Here is a 21,622-nt window from a genome sequence, read left to right as displayed (position 1 = left end):
AGCTGCTTGCCTTTCTTTGAATATTTCCTCTCATTAATTCGTACTGCGGCCAGTCCATGCAGAAGCGAAATGCTGCAACATGTCCACCTTAACGGTGTCTGAGTTACTCCAACGACGATTTCCTCGAGTTTTAAAATAAATTTCACAGAGTGACGCGGCATTTGGCTACCTTAAGAGAGTCATAGTTCCTGCTGCCAGCTGCTCCCCTTTCTTTGAATCTTTCCTCTCTTTAACTCGTACTGCGGCCAGTCCATGCAGAAGCGAAATGCTGCAACATGTCCACCCTAACGTTGTCTGAGTTACTCCAACGACGATATCCTAGATTTTCAAATAAATTTCACAGAGTGACGAGGCATTTGGCTACCTTAAGAGAGTCATAGTTACTCCTGCCGGCTGCTCCCATTTCTTTAAGCCTTTATCATTCTTGCTATGGCCAGTCCTACAGAACCGATATGCCACTGTATGTCCACCTTAACGTCGTCACAGTTACTCCCACTGCGAGTTTCTTGAGTTAGCAAATGTACTTCGCCGGATGACGATGCTTTTGGCTACCTTAAGAGAGTCACAGTTACAGCAGCCAGATGCTCCCCCTCCTTTGAATCTTTCCACTCTTTAATTCGTACTGCGGAATGTCCAAGCGGAAGAGAAATGTTGTAACATGTCCACCTTAACTTTGTCTGAGTTACTCAAACGACGATATCCACGAGTTTTCAAATAAATTTCGCGGAAGGACGAGGCATTTGGCTACATTAAGAGAGTCATAGTTACTGCAGCCAGATACTCCCCTCCCTTTCAACCTTTCCTCTCTTTAATTCATATTGCGGCCAGTCCTACAGAAGCGAAAAGCTACAGCATGTCCGACGTAAAGTTGTCTGAGTTACTCCAACGACGATATCCTCGAGTTTTGAAATAAATATTGCAGAGTGACGAGGCATTTGGCTACCTTAAGAGAGTCATAGTTTCTCCTGCCGGCTGCTGACATTTCTTTAGCCCTTTATATATCAATTTATGGCCAGTACTACAAAATCGATATGCCACTGTATGTCCACCTCAACGTCGTCACAGTAACACCCACTTCGAGTTTCTCGAGTTAGCAAATGTACTTCGCCGGATGACGAGGTATTTGGCTACCTTAAGAGAGTCATTGTTCCTGCTGCCAGCTGCTTGCCTTTCTTTGAATCTTTCCTCTCTTTAATTCGTACTGCGGCCAGTCCATGCAGAAGCGAAATGCTGCAACATGTCCACCTTAACGGTGTCTGAGTTACTCCAACGACGATTTCCTCGAGTTTTAAAATAAATTTCACAGAGTGACGCGGCATTTGGCTACCTTAAGAGAGTCGTAGTTCCTGCTGCCAGCTGCTCCCCTTTCTTTGAATCTTTCCTCTCTTTAACTCGTACTGCGGCCAGTCCATGCAGAAGCGAAATGCTGAACCATGTCCACCCTAACGTTGTCTGAGTTACTCCAACGACGATATCCTTGATTTTCAAATAAATTTCACAGAGTGACGAGGCATTTGGCTACCTTATGAGAGTCATAGTTACTCCTGCCGGCTGCTCCCATTTCTTTAAGCCTTTATCATTCTTGCTATGGCCAGTCCTACAGAACCGATATGCCACTGTATGTCCACCTTAACGTCGTCACAGTTACTCCCACTGCGAGTTTCTTGAGTTAGCAAATGTACTTCGCCGGATGACGATGCTTTTGGCTACCTTAAGAGAGTCACAGTTACTGCAGCCAGATGCTCTCCCTCCTTTGAATCTTTCCACTCTTTAATTCGTACTGCGGAATGTCCAAGCGGAAGAGAAATGCTGTAACATGTCCACCTTAACGTTGTCTGAGTTACTCAAACGACGATATCCACGAGTTTTCAAATAAATTTCGCGGAGTGACGAGGCATTTGGCTACATTAAGAGAGTCATAGTTACTGCAGCCAGATACTCCCATCTCTTTCAATCTTTCCTCTCTTTAATTCGTATTGCGGCCAGTCCTACAGAAGCGAAAAGCTACATCATGTCCGACGTAAAGTTGTCTGAGTGACTCCAACGACGATATCCTCGAGTTTTGAAATAAATATTGCAGAGTGACGAGGCATTTGGCTACCTTAAGAGAGCCATAGTTTCTCCTGCCGGCTGCTGACATTTCTTTAGCTCTTTATATATCAATTTATGGCCAGTCCTACAAAATCGATATGCCACTGTATGTCCACCTTAACGTCGTCACAGTAACTCCCACTACAAGTTTCTCGAGTTAGCAAATGTACTTCGCCGGATGACGAGGTATTTGGCTACCTTAAGAGAGTCATTGTTCCTGCTGCCAGCTTCTTGCCTTTCTTTGAATCTTTCCTCTCTTTAATTCGTACTGCGGCCAGTCCATGCAGAAGCGAAATGCTGCAACATGTCCACCTTAACGGTGTCTGAGTTACTCCAACGACGATTTCCTCGAGTTTTAAAACAAATTTCGCAGAGTGACGCGGCATTTGGCTACCTTAAGAGAGTCATAGTTCGTGCTGCCAGCTGCTCCCCTTTCTTTGAATCTTTCCTCTCTTTAACTCGTACTGCGGCCAGTCCATGCAGAAGCGGTATGCTGCAACATGTCCACCATAACGTTGTCTGTGTTACTCCACAGACGGTATCCTCGAGTTTTCAAATAAATTTCGCAGAGTGACGAGGCATTTGGCTACCTTAAGATAGTCATAGTTACGGCTGCCAGCTGCTCTCCCTTCTTTGAATCTTTCCTCTCTTTAATACGTTTTGCGGCCAGTCCTGCAGAAGCGAAATGCTACAGCATGTCCAGCTTAACGCTGTCAGAGTTACTCCAGCGACGATATCCTCGAGATTTCAAATAAATTTCGCAGAGTGACGAGGCATTTGGCTACCTCAAGAGAGTCATAGTTACACCTGCCGGCTGCTCCCATTTCTTTAGTAGGCCTTTATCATTCTTGCTATGGCCAGTCCTACAGAACCGATATGCCACTGTATGTCCACCTTAACGACGTCACAGTTACTCCCACTACGAGTTTCTCGAGTTAGCAAATGTACTTCATCGGATGACGATGCATTTGGTACCTTAACAGAGTCATTGTTCCTGCTGCAAGGTGCTCCCCTTTCTTTGAACCTTTCCTCGCTTTAATTCCTACTGCGGCCATTGCATGCAGAAGCGAAATTCTGCAACATGTCCACCTTAAGGTTGTCTGAGTTACTCCATCGACGGTGTCCTCGAGTTTTCAAATAAATTTCACAGAGTGACGAGGTATTTGTCTACCTTAAGAGAGTCATAGTTCCTGCTGCCAGCTGCTCCCCTTTCTTTGAAACTTTCCTCTCTTTAATTCGTAATGCGACCAGTCCATGCAGAAGCGATAAGCTGCAACATGTCAACCTTAACGTTGGCTGACCTACTCCAACGATGATATCCTCGAGTTTTTAAATAAATTTCGCAGAGTGACAAGGCATTTGGCACCTTAAGAGAGTCATAGTTACTCCTGCCGGCTGCTCCCATTTCTTTAGGCCTTTATCATTCTTGCTATGGCCAGTCCTACAGAACCGATATGCCACTGTATGTCCACCTTAACGACGTCACAGTTACTCACACTACGAGTTTCTCTAGTAAGCAAGTGTACTTCAACGGATGACGTGGCATTTGGCTTTCTTATGAGAGTCATAGTTCCTGCTGCCAGCTGCTCCCCTTTCTTAGAATCTTTCCTCTCTTTAATTCGTACTGCGGCCAGTCCATGCAGAAGCGATATGCTGCAACATGTCTACGTTGACGTTGTCTGAGTTACTCCAACGACGATGTCCTCGATTTTTAAAACAAATTTCGCAGAGTGACGAGGCATTTGGCTACCTTAAGAGAGTCATATTTCCTGCTGCCAGCTGCTCCACTTTCTTTGAATCTTTCCTCTCTTTAATTCGTACTGCGGCCAGTCCATGCAGAAGCGAAATACTGCAACATGTCCACTCTAACGTTGTCTGAGTTACTCCAACGACGATATCCTCGCGTTTTCTAATAAATTTCGCAGAGTGACGAGGCTTTTGGCTACCTTAAGAGAGTCATAGTTACTCCTGCCGGCTGCTCCCATTTCTTTAGGCCTTTATCATACTTGCTATGGCCAGTCCTACAGAACCGATATGCCACTGTATGTCCTCCTTAACGTCGTCACAGTTACTCCCACTGCGAGATTCTTGAGTTAGCAAATGTACTTCGCCGGATGACGAGGTATTTGGCTACCTTAAGAGAGTCATTGTTCCTGCTGCCAGCTGCTTGCCTTTCTTTGAATCTTTCCTCTCTTTAATTCGTACTGCGGCCAGTCCATGCAGAAGCGAAATGCTGCAACATGTCCACCTTAACGGTGTCTGAGTTACTCCAACGACGATTTCCTCGAGTTTTAAAATAAATTTCACAGAGTGACACGGCATTTGGCTACCTTAAGAGAGTCATAGTTCCTGCTGCCAGCTGCTCCCCTTTCTTTGAATCTTTCCTCTCTTTAACTCGTACTGCGGCCAGTCCATGCAGAAGCGAAATGCTGAACCATGTCCACCCTAACGTTGTCTGAGTTACTCCAACGACGATATCCTTGATTTTCAAATAAATTTCACAGAGTGACGAGGCTTTTGGCTACCTTATGAGAGTCATAGTTACTCCTGCCGGCTGCTCCCATTTCTTTAAGCCTTTATCATTCTTGCTATGGCCAGTCCTACAGAACCGATATGCCACTGTATGTCCACCTTAACGTCGTCACAGTTACTCCCACTGCGAGTTTCTTGAGTTAGCAAATGTACTTCGCCGGATGACGATGCTTCTGGCTACCTTAAGAGAGTCACAGTTACTGCAGCCAGATGCTCCCCCTCCTTTGAATCTTTCCACTCTTTAATTCGTACTGTGGAATGTCCAAGCGGAAGAGAAATGCTGTAACATGTCCACCTTAACGTTGTCTGAGTTACTCAAACGACGATATCCACGAGTTTTCAAATAAATTTCGCGGAGTGACGAGGCATTTGGCTACATTAAGAGAGTCATAGTTACTGCAGCCAGATACTCCCATCTCTTTCAATCTTTCCTCTCTTTAATTCGTATTGCGGCCAGTCCTACAGAAGCGAAAAGCTACATCATGTCCGACGTAAAGTTGTCTGAGTGACTCCAACGACGATATCCACGAGTATTGAAATAAATATTGCAGAGTGACGAGGCATTTGGCTACCTTAAGAGAGTCATAGTTTCTCCTGCCGGCTGCTGACATTTCTTTAGCCCTTTATATATCAATTTATGGCCAGTCCTACAAAATCGATATGCCACTGTATGTCCACCTTAACATCGTCACAGGAACTCCCACTACGAGTTGCTCGAGTTAGCAAATGTACTTCGCCGGATGACGAGGTATTTGGCTACCTTAAGAGAGTCATTGTTCCTGCTGCCAGCTTCTTGCCTTTCTTTGAATCTTTCCTCTCTTTAATTCGTACTGCGGCCAGTCCATGCAGAAGCGAAATGCTGCAACATGTCCACCTTAACGGTGTCTGAGTTACTCCAACGACGATTTCATCGAGTTTTAAAACAAATTTCGCAGAGTGACGCGGCATTTGGCTACCTTAAGAGAGTCATAGTTCGTGCTGCCAGCTGCTCCCCTTTCTTTGAATCTTTCCTCTCTTTAACTCGTACTGCGGCCAGTCCATGCAGAAGCGAAATGCTGCAACATGTCCACCCTAACGTTGTCTGAGTTACTCCAACGACGATATCCTCGATTTTCAAATAAATTTCACAGAGTGACGAGGCATTTGGCTACCTTAAGAGAGTCATAGTTACTCCTGCCGGCTGCTCCCATTTCTTTAAGCCTTTATCATTCTTGCTATGGCCAGTCCTACAGAACCGATATGCCACTGTATGTCCACCTTAACGTCGTCACAGTTACTCCCACTGCGAGTTTCTTGAGTTAGCAAATGTACTTCGCCGGATGACGATGCTTTTGGCTACCTTAAGAGAGTCACAGTTACTGCAGCCAGATGCTCCCCCTCCTTTGAATCTTTCCACTCTTTAATTCGTACTGCGGAATGTCCAAGCGGAAGAGAAATGCTGTAACATGTCCACCTTAACTTTGTCTGAGTTACTAAAACGACGATATCCACGAGTTTTCAAATAAATTTCGCGGAGTGACGAGGCATTTGGCTACATTAAGAGAGTCATAGTTACTGCAGCCAGATACTCCCCTCCCTTTCAATCTTTCCTCTCTTTAATTCATATTGCGGCCAGTCCTACAGAAGCGAAAAGCTACAGCATGTCCGACGTAAAGTTGTCTGAGTTACTCCAACGACGATATCCTCGAGTTTTGAAATAAATATTGCAGAGTGACGAGGCATTTGGCTACCTTAAGAGAGTCATAGTTTCTCCTGCCGGCTGCTGACATTTCTTTAGCCCTTTATATATCAATTTATGGCCAGTCCTACAAAATCGATATGCCACTGTATGTCCACCTTAACATCGTCACAGGAACTCCCACTACGAGTTTCTCGAGTTAGCAAATGTACTTCGCCGGATGACGAGGTATTTGGCTACCTTAAGAGAGTCATTGTTCCTGCTGCCAGCTGCTTGCCTTTCTTTGAATATTTCCTCTCTTTAATTCGTACTGTGGCCAGTCCATGCAGAAGCGAAATGCTGCAACATGTCCACCTTAACGGTGTCTGAGTTACTCCAACGACGATTTCCTCGAGTTTTAAAATAAATTTCACAGAGTGACGCGGCATTTGGCTACCTTAAGAGAGTCATAGTTCGTGCTGCCAGCTGCTCCCCTTTCTTTGAATCTTTCCTCTCTTTAACTCGTACTGCGGCCAGTCCATGCAGAAGCGAAATGCTGCAACATGTCCACCCTAACGTTGTCTGAGTTACTCCAACGACGATATCCTCGATTTTCAAATAAATTTCACAGAGTGACGAGGCATTTGGCTACCTTAAGAGAGTCATAGTTACTCCTGCCGGCTGCTCCCATTTCTTTAAGCCTTTATCATTCTTGCTATGGCCAGTCCTACAGAACCGATATGCCACTGTATGTCCACCTTAACGTCGTCACAGTTACTCCCACTGCGAGTTTCTTGAGTTAGCAAATGTACTTCGCCGGATGACGATGCTTTTGGCTACCTTAAGAGAGTCACAGTTACTGCAGCCAGATGCTCCCCCTCCTTTGAATCTTTCCACTCTTTAATTCGTACTGCGGAATGTCCAAGCGGAAGAGAAATGCTGTAACATGTCCACCTTAACTTTGTCTGAGTTACTAAAACGACGATATCCACGAGTTTTCAAATAAATTTCGCGGAGTGACGAGGCATTTGGCTACATTAAGAGAGTCATAGTTACTGCAGCCAGATACTCCCCTCCCTTTCAATCTTTCCTCTCTTTAATTCATATTGCGGCCAGTCCTACAGAAGCGAAAAGCTACAGCATGTCCGACGTAAAGTTGTCTGAGTTACTCCAACGACGATATCCTCGAGTTTTGAAATAAATATTGCAGAGTGACGAGGCATTTGGCTACCTTAAGAGAGTCATAGTTTCTCCTGCCGGCTGCTGACATTTCTTTAGCCCTTTATATATCAATTTATGGCCAGTACTACAAAATCGATATGCCACTGTATGTCCACCTCATCGTCGTCACAGTAACTCCCACTACGAGTTTCTCGAGTTAGCAAATGTACTTCGCCGGATGACGAGGTATTTGGCTACCTTAAGAGAGTCATTGTTCCTGCTGCCAGCTGCTTGCCTTTCTTTGAATATTTCCTCTCTTTAATTCGTACTGTGGCCAGTCCATGCAGAAGCGAAATGCTGCAACATGTCCACCTTAACGGTGTCTGAGTTACTCCAACGACGATTTCCTCGAGTTTTAAAATAAATTTCACAGAGTGACGCGGCATTTGGCTACCTTAAGAGAGTCATAGTTCCTGCTGCCAGCTGCTCCCCTTTCTTTGAATATTTCCTCTCTTTAACTCGTACTGCGGCCAGTCCATGCAGAAGCGAAATGCTGCAACATGTCCACCCTAACGTTGTCTGAGTTACTCCAACGACGATATCCTCGATTTTCAAATAAATTTCACAGAGTGACGAGGCATTTGGCTACCTTATGAGAGTGATAGTTACTCCTGCCGGCTGCTCCCATTTCTTTAAGCCTTTATCATTCTTGCTATGGCCAGTCCTACAGAACCGATATGCCTCTGTATGTCCACCTTAACGTCGTCACAGTTACTCCCACTGCGAGTTTCTTGAGTTAGCAAATGTACTTCGCCGGATGACGATGCTTTTGGCTACCTTAAGAGAGTCACAGTTACTGCAGCCAGATGCTCCCCCTCCTTTGAATCTTTCCACTCTTTAATTCGTACTGCGGAATGTCCAAGCGGAGGAGAAATGCTGTAACATGTCCACCTTAACGTTGTCTGAGTTACTCAAACGACGATATCCACGAGTTTTCAAATAAATTTCGCGGAGTGACGAGGCATTTGGCTACATTAAGAGAGTCATAGTTACTGCAGCCAGATACTCCCCTCTCTTTCAATCTTTCCTGTCTTTAATTCGTATTGCGGCCAGTCCTACAGAAGCGAAAAGCTACATCATGTCCGACGTAAAGTTGTCTGAGTGACTCCAACGACGATATCCTCGAGTTTTGAAATAAATATTGCAGAGTGACGAGGCATTTGGCTACCTTAAGAGAGTCATAGTTTCTCCTGCCGGCTGCTGACATTTCTTTAGCCCTTTATATATCAATTTATGGCCAGTCCTACAAAATCGATACGCCACTCTATGTCCACCTTAACGTCGTCACAGTAACTCCCACTACGAGTTTCTCGAGTTAGCAAATGTACTTCGCCGGATGACGAGGTATTTGGCTACCTTAAGAGAGTCATTGTTCCTGCTGCCAGCTTCTTGCCTTTCTTTGAATCTTTCCTCTCTTTAATTCGTACTGCGGCCAGTCCATGCAGAAGCGAAATGCTGCAACATGTCCACCTTAACGGTGTCTGAGTTACTCCAACGACGATTTCCTCGAGTTTTAAAACAAATTTCGCAGAGTGACGCGGCATTTGGCTACCTTAAGAGAGTCATAGTTCGTGCTGCCAGCTGCTCCCCTTTCTTTGAATCTTTCCTGTCTTTAACTCGTACTGCGGCCAGTCCATGCAGAAGCGAAATGCTGCAACATGTCCACCCTAACGTTGTCTGAGTTACTCCAACGACGATATCCTCGATTTTCAAATAAATTTCACAGAGTGACGAGGCATTTGGCTACCTTAAGAGAGTCATAGTTACTCCTGCCGGCTGCTCCCATTTCTTTAAGCCTTTATCATTCTTGCTATGGCCAGTCCTACAGAACCGATATGCCACTGTATGTCCACCTTAACGTCGTCACAGTTACTCCCACTGCGAGTTTCTTGAGTTAGCAAATGTACTTCGCCGGATGACGAGGTATTTGGCTACCTTAAGAGAGTCATTGTTTCTGCTGCCAGCTGCTTGCCTTTCTTTGAATCCTTCCTCTCTTTAATTCGTACTGCGTCCAGTCCATGCAGAAGCGAAATGCTGCAACATGTCCACCTTAACGGTGTCTGAGTTACCCCAACGACAATATCCTCGAGTTTTCTAATAAATTTCACAGAGTGACAAGGCATTTGGCAACCTTAAGAGATTCATAGTTAGTCGTGGCGGCTGCTCCCATTTCATTAGGCCTGTATTATTCTTCTTATGGCCAGTCCTACAGAACCTATATGCCACTGTAGGCCCACCTTAACATTGTCACAGTTACTCCCACTACGAGTTTCCCGAGTTAGCAAATGTACTTCACCGGATGACGAGGCATTTGGGTACCTTAAAAAATTCATAGTTCCTGCTGCCAGCTGCTCCCCTTTCTTTGAAACATTCCTCTCATTAATTCGTACTGCGGCCAGTCCATGCAGAAGCGATATGCTGCAACATGTCCACCTTGACGTTGTCTGAGTTACTCCAACGACGATTTCCTCGAGTTTTAAAATAAATTTCTCAGAGTGACGCGGCGTTTGGCTACCTTAATAGAGTAATAGTTCCTGCTGCCAGCTGCTCCCCTTTCTTTGAATCTTTCCTCTCTTTAATTCGTACTGCGGCCAGTCCATGCAGAAGCGAAATGCTGCAACATGTCCACCCTAACGTAGTCTGAGTTACTCCAACGACGATATCCTCGATTTTCAAATAAATTTCACAGAGTGACGAGGCATTTGGCTACCTTAAGAGAGTCATAGTTAGTCCTTCCGTCTGCTCCCATTTCCTTAGGCCTGTATTAATCTTGCTATGGCCAGTCCTACAGAAACGATATGCCACTGTAAGCACACCTGAACGTCGTCACAGTTACTCCCACTACGAGTCTCTCGAGTTAGCAAATGTTCTTCACCGGATGACGAGGCAATTAGCTACCTTCAGAGAGTCATAGTTATTGCTGCCAGCTGCACCCCCTTCTTTTAATTTTTCCTCTCTTTAATTCGTACTGCAGCCAGACCTGCAGGATCGAAATGCTACAACATGTCCACCTTAACGTTGTCTGTGTTACTCCAAAGACGATATTATCGAGTTTGCAAATAAATTTTGCAGAGTGACGAGGCATTTGCCTACCTTAAGAGAGTCATAGTTACTGCTACCAGCTGTTCCCCCATCTTTTAATCTTTCCACTCTTTAATTCGTACTGCGGCCAGACCTGCAGAAGCGAAATGCTGTAACATGTCCACCTTAACGTTGTCTGAGTTTCTTCAACGACGATATCCTCGAGTTTTCAAATAAATTTCTTGGAGTGACGAGGCATTTGGCTACCTTAAGATAGTCATTGTTCCTGCTGCCAGCTGCTTCCCTTTCTTTGAATCTTTCCTCTCTTTAATTCGTACTGCGGCCAGTCCATGCAGAAGCGAAATGCTGCAACATGTCCACCTTAACGGTTTCTGAGTTACTCCAACGACGATTTCCTTGAGTTTTAAAATAAATTTCGCAGAGTGACGCGGCATTTGGCTACCTTAAGAGAGTCATAGTTCCTGCTGCCAGCTGCTCCCCTTTCTTTGAATCTTTCCCCTCTTTAACTCGTACTGCGGCCAGTCCATGCAGAAGCGAAATGCTGCAACATGTCCACCCTAACGTTGTCTGAGTTACTCCAACGACGATATCCTCGATTTTCAAATAAATTTCACAGAGTGACGAGGCATTTGGCTACCTTAAGAGAGTCATAGTTACTCCTGCCGGCTGCTCCCATTTCTTTAACCCTTTATCATTCTTGGTATGGCCAGTCCTACAGAACCGATATGCCACTGTATGTCCACCATAACGACGTCACAGTTACCCACACTACGAGTTTCTCTAGTAAGCAAATGTACTTCACCGGATGAAGTGGCATTTGGCTTTCTTAGGAGAGTCATAGTTCCTGCTGCCAGCTGCTCCCCTTCCTTAGAATCTCTCCACTCTTTAATTCGTACTGCGGCCAGTGCATGCAGAAGCGATATGCTGCAACATGTCCACGTTGACGTTGTCTGAGTTACTCCAACGACGATGTCCTCGATTTTTAAAACAAATTTCGCTGAGTGACGAGGCATTTGGCTACCTTAAGAGAGTCATAATTCCTGCTGCCAGCTGCTCCACTTTCTTTGAATCTTTCCTCTCTTTAATTCGTACTGCGGCCAGTCCATGCAGAAGCGAAATACTGCAACATGTCAACTCTAACGTTGTCTGAGTTACTCCAACGACGATATCCTCGCGTTTTCTAATAAATTTCGCAGAGTGACGAGGCATTTGGCTACCTTAAGAGAGTCATAGTTACTCCTGCCGGCTGCTGACATTTCTTTAACCCTTTATATATCAATTTATGGGCAGTCCTACAAAATCAATATCCCACTGTATGTCCACCTTAACGTCATCACAGTAACTCCCACTACGAGTTTCTCGAGTTAGCAAATGTACTTCGCCGGATGACGAGGTATTTGGCTACCTTAAGAGAGTCATTGTTCCTGCTGCCAGCTGCTTCCCTTTCTTTGAATCTTTCCTCTCTTTAATTCGTACTGCGGCCAGTCCATGCAGAAGCGAAATGCTGCAACATGTCCACCTTAACGGAGTCTGAGTTACTCCAACGACGATTTCCTCGAGTTTCAAAATAAATTTCGCAGAGTGACGCGGCATTTGGCTACCTTAAGAGAGTCATAGTTCCTGCTGCCAGCTGCTCCCCTTTCTTTGAATCTTTCCTCTCTTTAACTCGTACTGCGGCCAGTCCATGCGAAAGCGAAATGCTGCAACATGTCCACCCTAACGTTGTCTGAGTTACTCCAACGACGATATCCTCGATTTTCAAATAAACTTCACAGACTGACGAGGCATTTGGCTACCTTAAGAGAGTCATAGTTATTGCTGCCAGCTGCACCCCCTTCTTTTAATTTTTCCTCTCTTTAATTCGTACTGCGGCCAGACCTGCAGGATCGAAATGCTACAACATGTCCACGATGTCTGAGTTACTCCAAAGACGATATTATCGAGTTTGCAAATAAATTTTGCAGAGTGACGAGGCATTTGCCTACCTTAAGAGAGTCATAGTTACTGCTACCAGCAGTTCCCCCATCTTTTAATCTTTCCACTCTTTAATTCGTACTGTGGCCAGACCTGCAGAAGCGAAATGCTGTAACATTTCCACCTTAACGTTGTCTGAGTTTCTTCAACGACGATATCCTCCAGTTTTCAAATAAATTTCGCAGAGTGACGAGGCATTTGGCTACCTTAAGATAGTCATAGTTACGGCTGCCAGCTGCACTCCCTTCTTTGAATCTTTCCTCTCTTTAATACGTATTGCGGCCAGTCCTGCAGAAGCGAAATGGTACAGCATGTCCAGCTTAACGCTGTCAGAGTTACTCCAGCGACGATATCCTCGAGATTTCAAATAAATTTCGCAGAGTGACGAGGCATTTGGCTACCTCAAGAGAGTGATAGTTACACCTGCCGGCTGCTCCCATTTCTTTAGTAGGCCTTTATCATTCTTGCTCCGGCCAGTCCTACAGAACCGATATGTCACTGTATGTCCACCTTAACGCAGTCACAGTTACTCCTACTACGAGTATCTCGAGTTAGCAAATGTACTTCGTCGGATGACGAGGCATTTGGCTACCTTAAGAGAGTCATAGTTCCTGCTGCCAGCTGCTCCCCTTTCTTAGAATATTTCCTCTCTTTAATTCTTACTGCGGCCAGTCCATGCAGAAGCGAAATGCTGCAACCTGTCCACCTTAACGTTGTCCCAGTTACTCCAACGTCGATATCCTCGAGTTTTCAATTAAATTTCACAGGGTGATGAGGCATTTGGCTACCTTAGAAGAGTCATAGTTAGCTCTGTTGGCTGCTCCCATTTCTTTAGGCCTGTATTATCCCTGTTATGGCCAGTGCTACAGAACCGATATGCCACTGTAGGCCCACCTTAAGGTCGTCACAGTTACTCCCACTAAGAGTTTCTCGAGTTAGCAAATGTACTTCACGGGATGACGAGGCATTTGGCTACCTTAAGAGAGTCATAGTACCTGCTGCCAGCTGCTCCCCTTTCTTTGAATCTTTCCTCTCCTTATGTCGTACTGCGGCCAGTCCATGCAGAAGCAAAATGCTGCAACATGTCCACCTTAACGTTGTCACAGTTACTCGAACGACGATATCCTTGAGTTTTCAAATAAATTTCGCAGAGTGACGATGCATTTGGCTATCTTAAGAGAGTCATAGTTACTTCTGCTGGCTGCTCCCATTTCTTTAGGCCTTTATCATTCTTACTATGGCCAGTCCTACAGAACCGATATGCGACGGTAGGCCCACATTAACGTCGTCACAGTTACTCCCACTAAGAGATTCTCGAGTTAGCAAATATACTTCACCGGATGACGAAGCATTTGGCTACCTTAAGAGAGTCATAGTTCCTGCTGCCAGCTGCACCCTCTTCTTTGAATCTTTCCTCTCTTTAATACGTTTCGCGGCCAGTCCTGCAGAAGCTAAATGCTACTGCATGTCCACCTTAACGTTGTCAGAGTTACTCCATCGACGATATCCTCGAGTTTTCAAAATAAATTTCCCAGAGTGACGAGGCATTTGGCTACCTTAAGAGAATCGTCGTTACTGCTGCAAGCTGCTCCCTCTTCTTTGAATCTTTCCTCTCTTTAATACGTATTGTGGCCAGTCCTGCAGAAGCGAAATGCTAGATTAGATTAGATTAGATTTACTTTCATTCCAATTGATCCGTAGTGAGGAGGTCCTCCAGGATGTGGAACATGTCAGAAAAACAACAATACATGACAAATATTTAAACTAAAACAAATAAGCTAATGTACCATTCCACAGGTCCCAAGTGGAATGATCGTCATTTTTTAATGAACACTAAGAGTCATTTTACAAATACTATTGCACTGAATTTAAAATAAAAAAGTTTTATATTTATTTATAAGGTAAGAAACATGTAATACAACTACTGTAATACTTATTTACAATGAACACATTACTGCACTGAAATGGTGCAGAAGTTAGATTATACTTACACACACACACACACACACACACACACACACACACACACACACACACAAATTTTCAGTGAACACATTACTGAACTGAAATTGTGCAGAAGTTATGTTGTACTTATATACAAATCAGTTGGTTTTCCTCAGAAATTCATCAATGGAGTAGAAGGAGTTGGCCACCAATAAATCCTTTAGGTTTCTCTTAAACTGAATTTCATTGGTTGTTAAGCTTTTTATGGCTGCTGGCAAGTTATTGAAAATGTGTGTTCCTGAATAATGCACACCTTTTTGTACAAGACTAAGTGACTTTAAATCCTTGTGAAGATTATTCTTATTTCTAGTATTGATTCCATGAATTGAGCTGTTGGTTTGAAAAAGTGATATATTTTTAATGACAAATTTCATTAAGGAATAAATATATTGGGAAGCTGTAGTTAGTATCCCTAGTTCCCTAAACAGGCTTCTGCAGGATGTTCTTGAGTTCACACCACATATAATTCTTACTGCACGTTTTTGTGCCCGGAAAACTTTAGCTTTGCTTGATGAATTACCCCAGAAAATAATCCCATATGACATTATGGAATGAAAGTAAGCATAGTATGCCAGCTTTTTCATTTTTATATCCCCTATGTCTGACAAAATTCGCATTGCAAACAGAGATTTGTTAAGACGCTTAAGCAGTTCTGTGGTGTGCTCCTCCCAGTTGAATTTATTATCAAGCTGTAATCCCAAGAATTTAACACCGTCCACTTCTTCTATCTTCTTGTCATCATATGTTAGACATATACTCTTGGGACACCCCTTACAAGTTCTGAACTGCATGTAGTGTGTTTTTTCAAAGTTTAGTGACAAAGAATTGGCTAGGAACCAGTGATTAATGTCTACAAATATTTTATTGGCTGATCTTTCTAAGACTACACTTGATTTGCTATTTATTGCAATGTTTGTATCATCAGCAAACAAAACAAACTTGGCATCTGGTAATGTTACTGATGAAAGGTCATTGATATACACAAGAAAAAGTAAGGGCCCCAAAATGGAACCTTGTGGGACCCCACATGTAATTAGTTCCCAGTTGGATGATGCCTGATAGCTTGATACATGTCTCTTTCCTAATAACACCCTTTGTTTCCTGCCAGAGATATAAGATTTGAACCATTTTGCAGCATTTCCTGTTACACTATAATATTCTAGTTTACTTAAAAGGATATTGTGATTTACACAGTCAAATGCCTTTGACAGATCACAAAATATACCAGTTGCCTGCAATTTTTTGTCTAATGAATTAAGTACATTTTCACTGTAAGTGTAGATAGCCTTCTCAATATCAGAACCTTTTAGAAATCCAAACTGTGACTTTGACAGTATGTTATTTGAGATAAGATGGTTATAAAGACGACTGTACATTACTTTTTCGAAAATTTTTGAGAATGCTGGCAACAGTGAAATTGGACGGAAATTTGATGCTACTTCTTTATCTCCCTTCTTAAACAGTGGCTTAACTTCAGCATATTTCAGCCATTCGGGAAATATTCCACTGATAAACGACTGGTTACACAGATAGCTTAATATGTTACTTAGCTCAGAATCACATTCTTTAATTAACTTTGTTGATATTTCATCATACCCACTAGATGTTTTTGATTTTAAAGATTTTATGATGGACATTATTTCTGTTGGGGTAGTGAGGGTCAAATTCATATTATGGAAGTTACTTGAAATGTCTGGTCTAAGGTAATCCATAGCAGCATCTACCGAACCTGACAACCCCATCTTTTCAGTAACAGTTATAAAATGTTTGTTAAAAAGTTCTGCAACACTATACACATCTGTCACCAATGCATCATTTACTCTTAGTGCTATTTGTTCCTCTTCATGTCTGGTTCTACCGGTCTCCTCCTTCACTATATCCCATATTGTCTTTATTTTGTTATCTGATATGACTATCTTTTCCTTGTAATATATTTGCTTTGACATCCGTATTACAGTCTCTAATATTTTGCAGTATTTCTTATAATGTGCTATAGCATCAACATTGGAAATGTTTCGGATTGACAGATACAGTTTTCTTTTTGTTTTACAAGATACCCCTATTCCTCCAGTAATCCATGGCTTCTTTGTAGACTTTGCTCTAACCTTTGTAAGTTTTGGGGGAAAGCAGTGTTCAAATAAGGTAAGCACTTTATTAGCAAAAATGTTATATTTTTCATTCATGCCATGAGCACTGTAAACATCAGTCCAGTGAATCTCTCTGAGGAGTGTCCTAAAATAATCAATTTTTGGCTTACTGATTACCCTCTTGAGCTCAGATTTAACAGATGCATGTCCACCTTAACGTTGTCTGAGTTACTTCAACGACGATATTCTCGAGTTCTCAAATAAATTTAGCAGAGTGACGACGCATTTGGCTACCTTAAGAGAGTCATAGTTACTTCTGCCGGCTGCTCCCATTTCTTTAGGCCTTTATCATTCTTGCTATGGCCAGTCCTACAGAACCGATATGCAACTGTATGTCCACCTTAATGACGTCACACTTACTCCCACTACGAGTTTCTCGAGTTAGCAAATGCACCTCGCAGGATGTCGAGGCAATTGGCTCCCTTAAGAGAGTCATAGTTCCTGCTGCCAGCTGCTCCCCTTTCTTTGATTCTTTCCTCTCTTTAATTCGTACTGCGGGCAGTCCAAGCAGAAGCGAAATGCTGCAACATGTCCACCTCAACGTTGTCTAAGTTACTCCAACGACGATATCCTCGAGTTTTCAAATAAATCTTGCAGAGTGACGAGGCATTTGGCTACCTTAAGAGAGTCATAGTTACTGCTGCCAGCTGCTCCCCCTTCTTTGAATCTTTCCTCTCTTTAATTCGTATTGCGGCCAGTCCTGCATAAGCGAAATGCTACTGCATGTCTACCTTAACGTTGTCTGAGTTACTCCAACGACGATATCCTCGAGTTTTCAAATAAATTTCGCAGAGTGACAAGGCATTTGGCTACCTTAAGAGAGTCCTAGTTACTCTTGCCGGCTGCTCCCATTTCTTTAGGCCTTTATCATTCTTGCTATGGCCAGTCCTACAGAACCGATATGCCACTGTATGTCCACCTTAACGAAGTCACAGTTACTCCCACTACGAGTTTCTCTTGTAAGCAAATGTAGTTCACCGGATGACGAGGAATTTGACTCCCTTAAGAGGGTCATAGTTCCTGCTGCCAGCTGCTCCCCTTTCTTAGAATATTTCCTCTCTTTAATTCGTACTACGGCCAGTCCATGCAGAAGCGATATGCTGGAACATGTCTACCTTAACGATGTCTGAGTTACTCCAACGACGATATCCTCGAGTTTTAAAATAATATTCGCAGAGTGACGAGGCATTTGACTACCTTAAGAGAGTCACAGTTACTGCTGCCAGCTGCTCCCCCTTCTTTGAATCTTTCCTCCCTTTAATTCGTATTGCGGCCAGTCCTGCAGAAGCGAAATGCTACAGCATGCCCACTAAAAAAGTTTTCTCAGTTACAACAACGACGATATTCTCGAGTTTTCAAATAAATTTAGCAGAGTGACGAGGCATTTGGCTACCTTAAGAGAGTCATAGCTACTCCTGCCAGCTGCTGACATTTCTTTAGGCCTTTATATTTCCTGCTCTGGCCAGTCCTACGGAACCGATATGCCACTGTAGGCCCACCTTAAGGTCGTCACAGTTACTCCCACTAAGAGTTTCTCGAGTTAGCAAATGTACTTCACCGGATGACGAGGCATTTGGCTACCTTAAGAGAGTCATAGTTCCTGCTGCCAGCTGCTCCCCTTTCTTTGAATCTTTCCTCTCTTTAAGTCGTACTGCGGCCAGTCCATGCAGTAGCGAAATGCTGCAACATGTCCACCTTAACGTTGTCTCAGTTACTCCAACGACGATATCCTCGAGTTTTCAAATAAATTTCGCAGAGTGACGAGGCATTTGGCTACCTTAAGAGAGTCATAGTTACTGCTGCCAGCTGCTCCCCCTTATTTGAATCTTTCCTCTCTTTAATTCGTATTGTGGCCAGTCCTGCAGAAGCGAAATGCTACAGCATGTCCCCCTTAAAGTTGTCTGAGTTACTCCTACAACGATATTCTCGAGTTTTTAAATAAATTAAGCAGTGTGACGAGGCATTTGGCTACCTTAAGAGAGTCATAGTTACTCCTGCCGGCTGCTCCTATTTCTTTAGGCCTTTATCATTCTTGCTATGGCCAGTCCTACAGAACCGATATGCCACTGTATGTCCACCTTAACGACGTCACAGTTACTCCCACCACGAGTTTCTCTTGTAAGCAAATGTTCTTCACCGGTTGACGAGGAATTTGGCTTCCTTAAGAGAGTCATAGTTCCTGCTCCCAGCTGCTCCCCTTTCTTAGAATATTTCTTCTCTTTAATTCGTACTGCGGCCAGTCTATGCAGAAGCGATATGCTGCAACATGTCCACCTAAACGTTGTCTGAGTTACTCCAACGACGATATCCTCGAGTTTTAAAAAAAATTTCGCAGAGTGATGAGGCATTTGGCTACCTTAAGAGAGTCATAGTTACTGCTGCCAGCTGCTCCCCCTACTTTGAATATTTCCTCTCTTTTATTCGTATTGCGGCCAGTCCTGCAGAAGCGAAATGCTACTGCATGTCCACCTTAACGTTGTCTTAGTTACTCCAACGACGATATCCTCGAGTTTTCAAATAAATTTCGCAGAGTGACGAGGCATTTGGCTACCTTAAGAGAGTCATAGTTACTGCTGCCAGCTGCTCCCCTTATTTGAATCTTTCCTCTCTTTAATTCGTATTGTGGCCAGTCCTGCAGAAGCGAAATGCTACAGCATGTCCCCCTTAAAGTTGTCTGAGTTACTCCTACGACGATATTCTCGAGTTTTTAAATAAATTAAGCAGGGTGACGAGGCATTTGGCTACCTTAAGAGAGTCATAGTTACTTCTGCCGGCTGCACCCATTTCTTTAGGCCTTTATCGTTCTTGCTATGGCCAGTCCTACAGAACCGATATGCCACTGTATGTCCACCTTAAAGACGTCACACTTACTCCCACTACGAGTTTCTCGAGTTAGCAAATGTACTTCGCAGGATGTCGAGGCTTTTGGCTCCCTTAAGAGAGTCATAGTTCCTGCTGCCAGCTGCTCACCTTTCTTAGAATATTTCCTCTCTTTAATTCGTACAGCGGCCAGTCTATGCAGAAGCGATATGCTGCAACATGTCCACCTTAACGTTGTCTGAGTTACTCCAACGACGTTATCCTCGAGTTTTAAAATAAATTTCGCAGAGTGACGAGGCATTTGGCTACCTTAAGAGAGTCATAGTTACTGCTGCCAGCTGCTCCCCCTACTTTGAATCTTTCGTCTCTTTAATTCGTATTGCGGCCAGTCCTGCAGAAGTGAAATGCCACTGCATGTCCACCTTAACGTTGTCTGAGTTACTGCAACGGCGATATTCTCGAGTTTTCAAATAAATTCAGCAGAGTGACGTGGCATTTGGCTACCTTAAGAGAGTCATAGTTACTTCTGAAGGCTGCTCCCATTTCTTTAGGCCTTTATCATTCTTGCTTTGGCCAGTCCTACAGAACCGTTATGCCACTGTATGTCCACCTTAAAGACGTCACACTTACTCCCACTACGAGTTTCTCGAGTTAGCAAATGTACTTCGCAGGATGTCGAGGCATTTGGCTCCCTTAAGAGAGTCATAGTTCCTGCTGCCAGCTGCTCCCCTTTCTTTGAATCTTTCCTCTCTTTAATTCGTACTGCGGCCAGTCCATGCAGAAGCGAAATGCTACTGCATGTCTACCTTAACGTTGTCTGAGTTACTCCAACGGCGATATTCTCGAGTTTTCAAATAAATTTAGCGGAGTGACGAGGCATTTGGCTACCTTAAGAGAGTTATAGTTACTTCTGCCGGCTGCACCCATTTCTTTAGGCCTTTATCATTCTTGCTATGGCCAGTCCTACAGAACCGTTATGCCACTGTATGTTCACCTTAAAGACGTCACAGTTACCCTCACTACGAGTTTCTCTTGTAAGCAAATGTACTTCACCGGATGACGAGAAATTTGGCTTCCTTAGGAGAGTCATAGTTCCTGCTGCCAGCTGCTCCCCTTTCATAGAATATTTCCTCTCTTTAATTCGTACTGCGGCCATTCCATGCAGAAGCGATATGCTGCAACATGTCCACCTTAACGTTGTCTGAGTTACTCCAACGACGATATCCTCGAGATTTAAATAAAATTTCGCAGAGTGACGAGGCATTTGGCTACCTTAAGAGAGTCATAGTTACTGCTGCCAGCTGCTCCCCCTTCTTTGAATCTTTCCTCTCTTTAATTCGTATTGCGGCCAGTCCTGCAGAAGCGAAACGCTACAGCATGTCCACTATAAAGTTTTCTCAGTTACAACACTGACGATATTCTCGATTTTTTAAATACATTTAGCAGAGTGACGAGGCATTTGGCTACCTTAAGAGAGTCATAGCTACTCCTGCCGGCTGCTGACATTTCTTTAGGCCTTTATATTTCCTCTCTTTAAGTCGTACTGCGGCCAGTCAATGCAGAAGCGAAATGCTGCAACATGTCCACCGTAACGTTGTCTCAGTTACTCCAACGACGATATCCTCGAGTTTTCAAATAAATTTCGCAGAGTGACGAGGCAGTCCTGCAGAACCGATCCGCCACTGTAGGCCCACCTTAACGTCGTCACAGTTACTCCCACTAAGAGTTTCTCGATTTAGCAAATATACTTCACCGGAAGACGAGGCATTTGGCGCCCTTAAGAGAGTCATAGTTCCTGCTGCCAGCTGCTCCCCCTTCTTTGAATCTTTCCTCTCTTTAATACTTATTGCGGCCAGTCCTGCAGAAGCGAAATGCTACTGCATGTCCACCTTAACGTTGTCTGAGTTACTCCAACAACGATATCTTCGAGTTTTCAAATAAATTTCCCAAAGTGACGAAGGCATCTGGCTACCTTAAGAGAGTCATAGTTACTGCTGCCAGCTGCTCCCCTTTCTTTGAATCTTTCCTCTCTTTAAGTCGTACTGCGGCCAGTCCATGCAGAAGCGAAATGTTGCAACATGTCCACCTTAACGTTGTCTCAGTTACTCCAACGACGATATCCTCGAGTTTTCAA

This window comes from Schistocerca americana, chromosome 5 (genome assembly GCF_021461395.2).
Source record: "Schistocerca americana isolate TAMUIC-IGC-003095 chromosome 5, iqSchAmer2.1, whole genome shotgun sequence".
Lineage (NCBI taxonomy): Eukaryota > Metazoa > Arthropoda > Insecta > Orthoptera > Acrididae > Schistocerca > Schistocerca americana.
The sequence above is the reverse complement of the archived record's forward strand: the minus strand, read 5'-3'. Positions refer to the sequence as shown.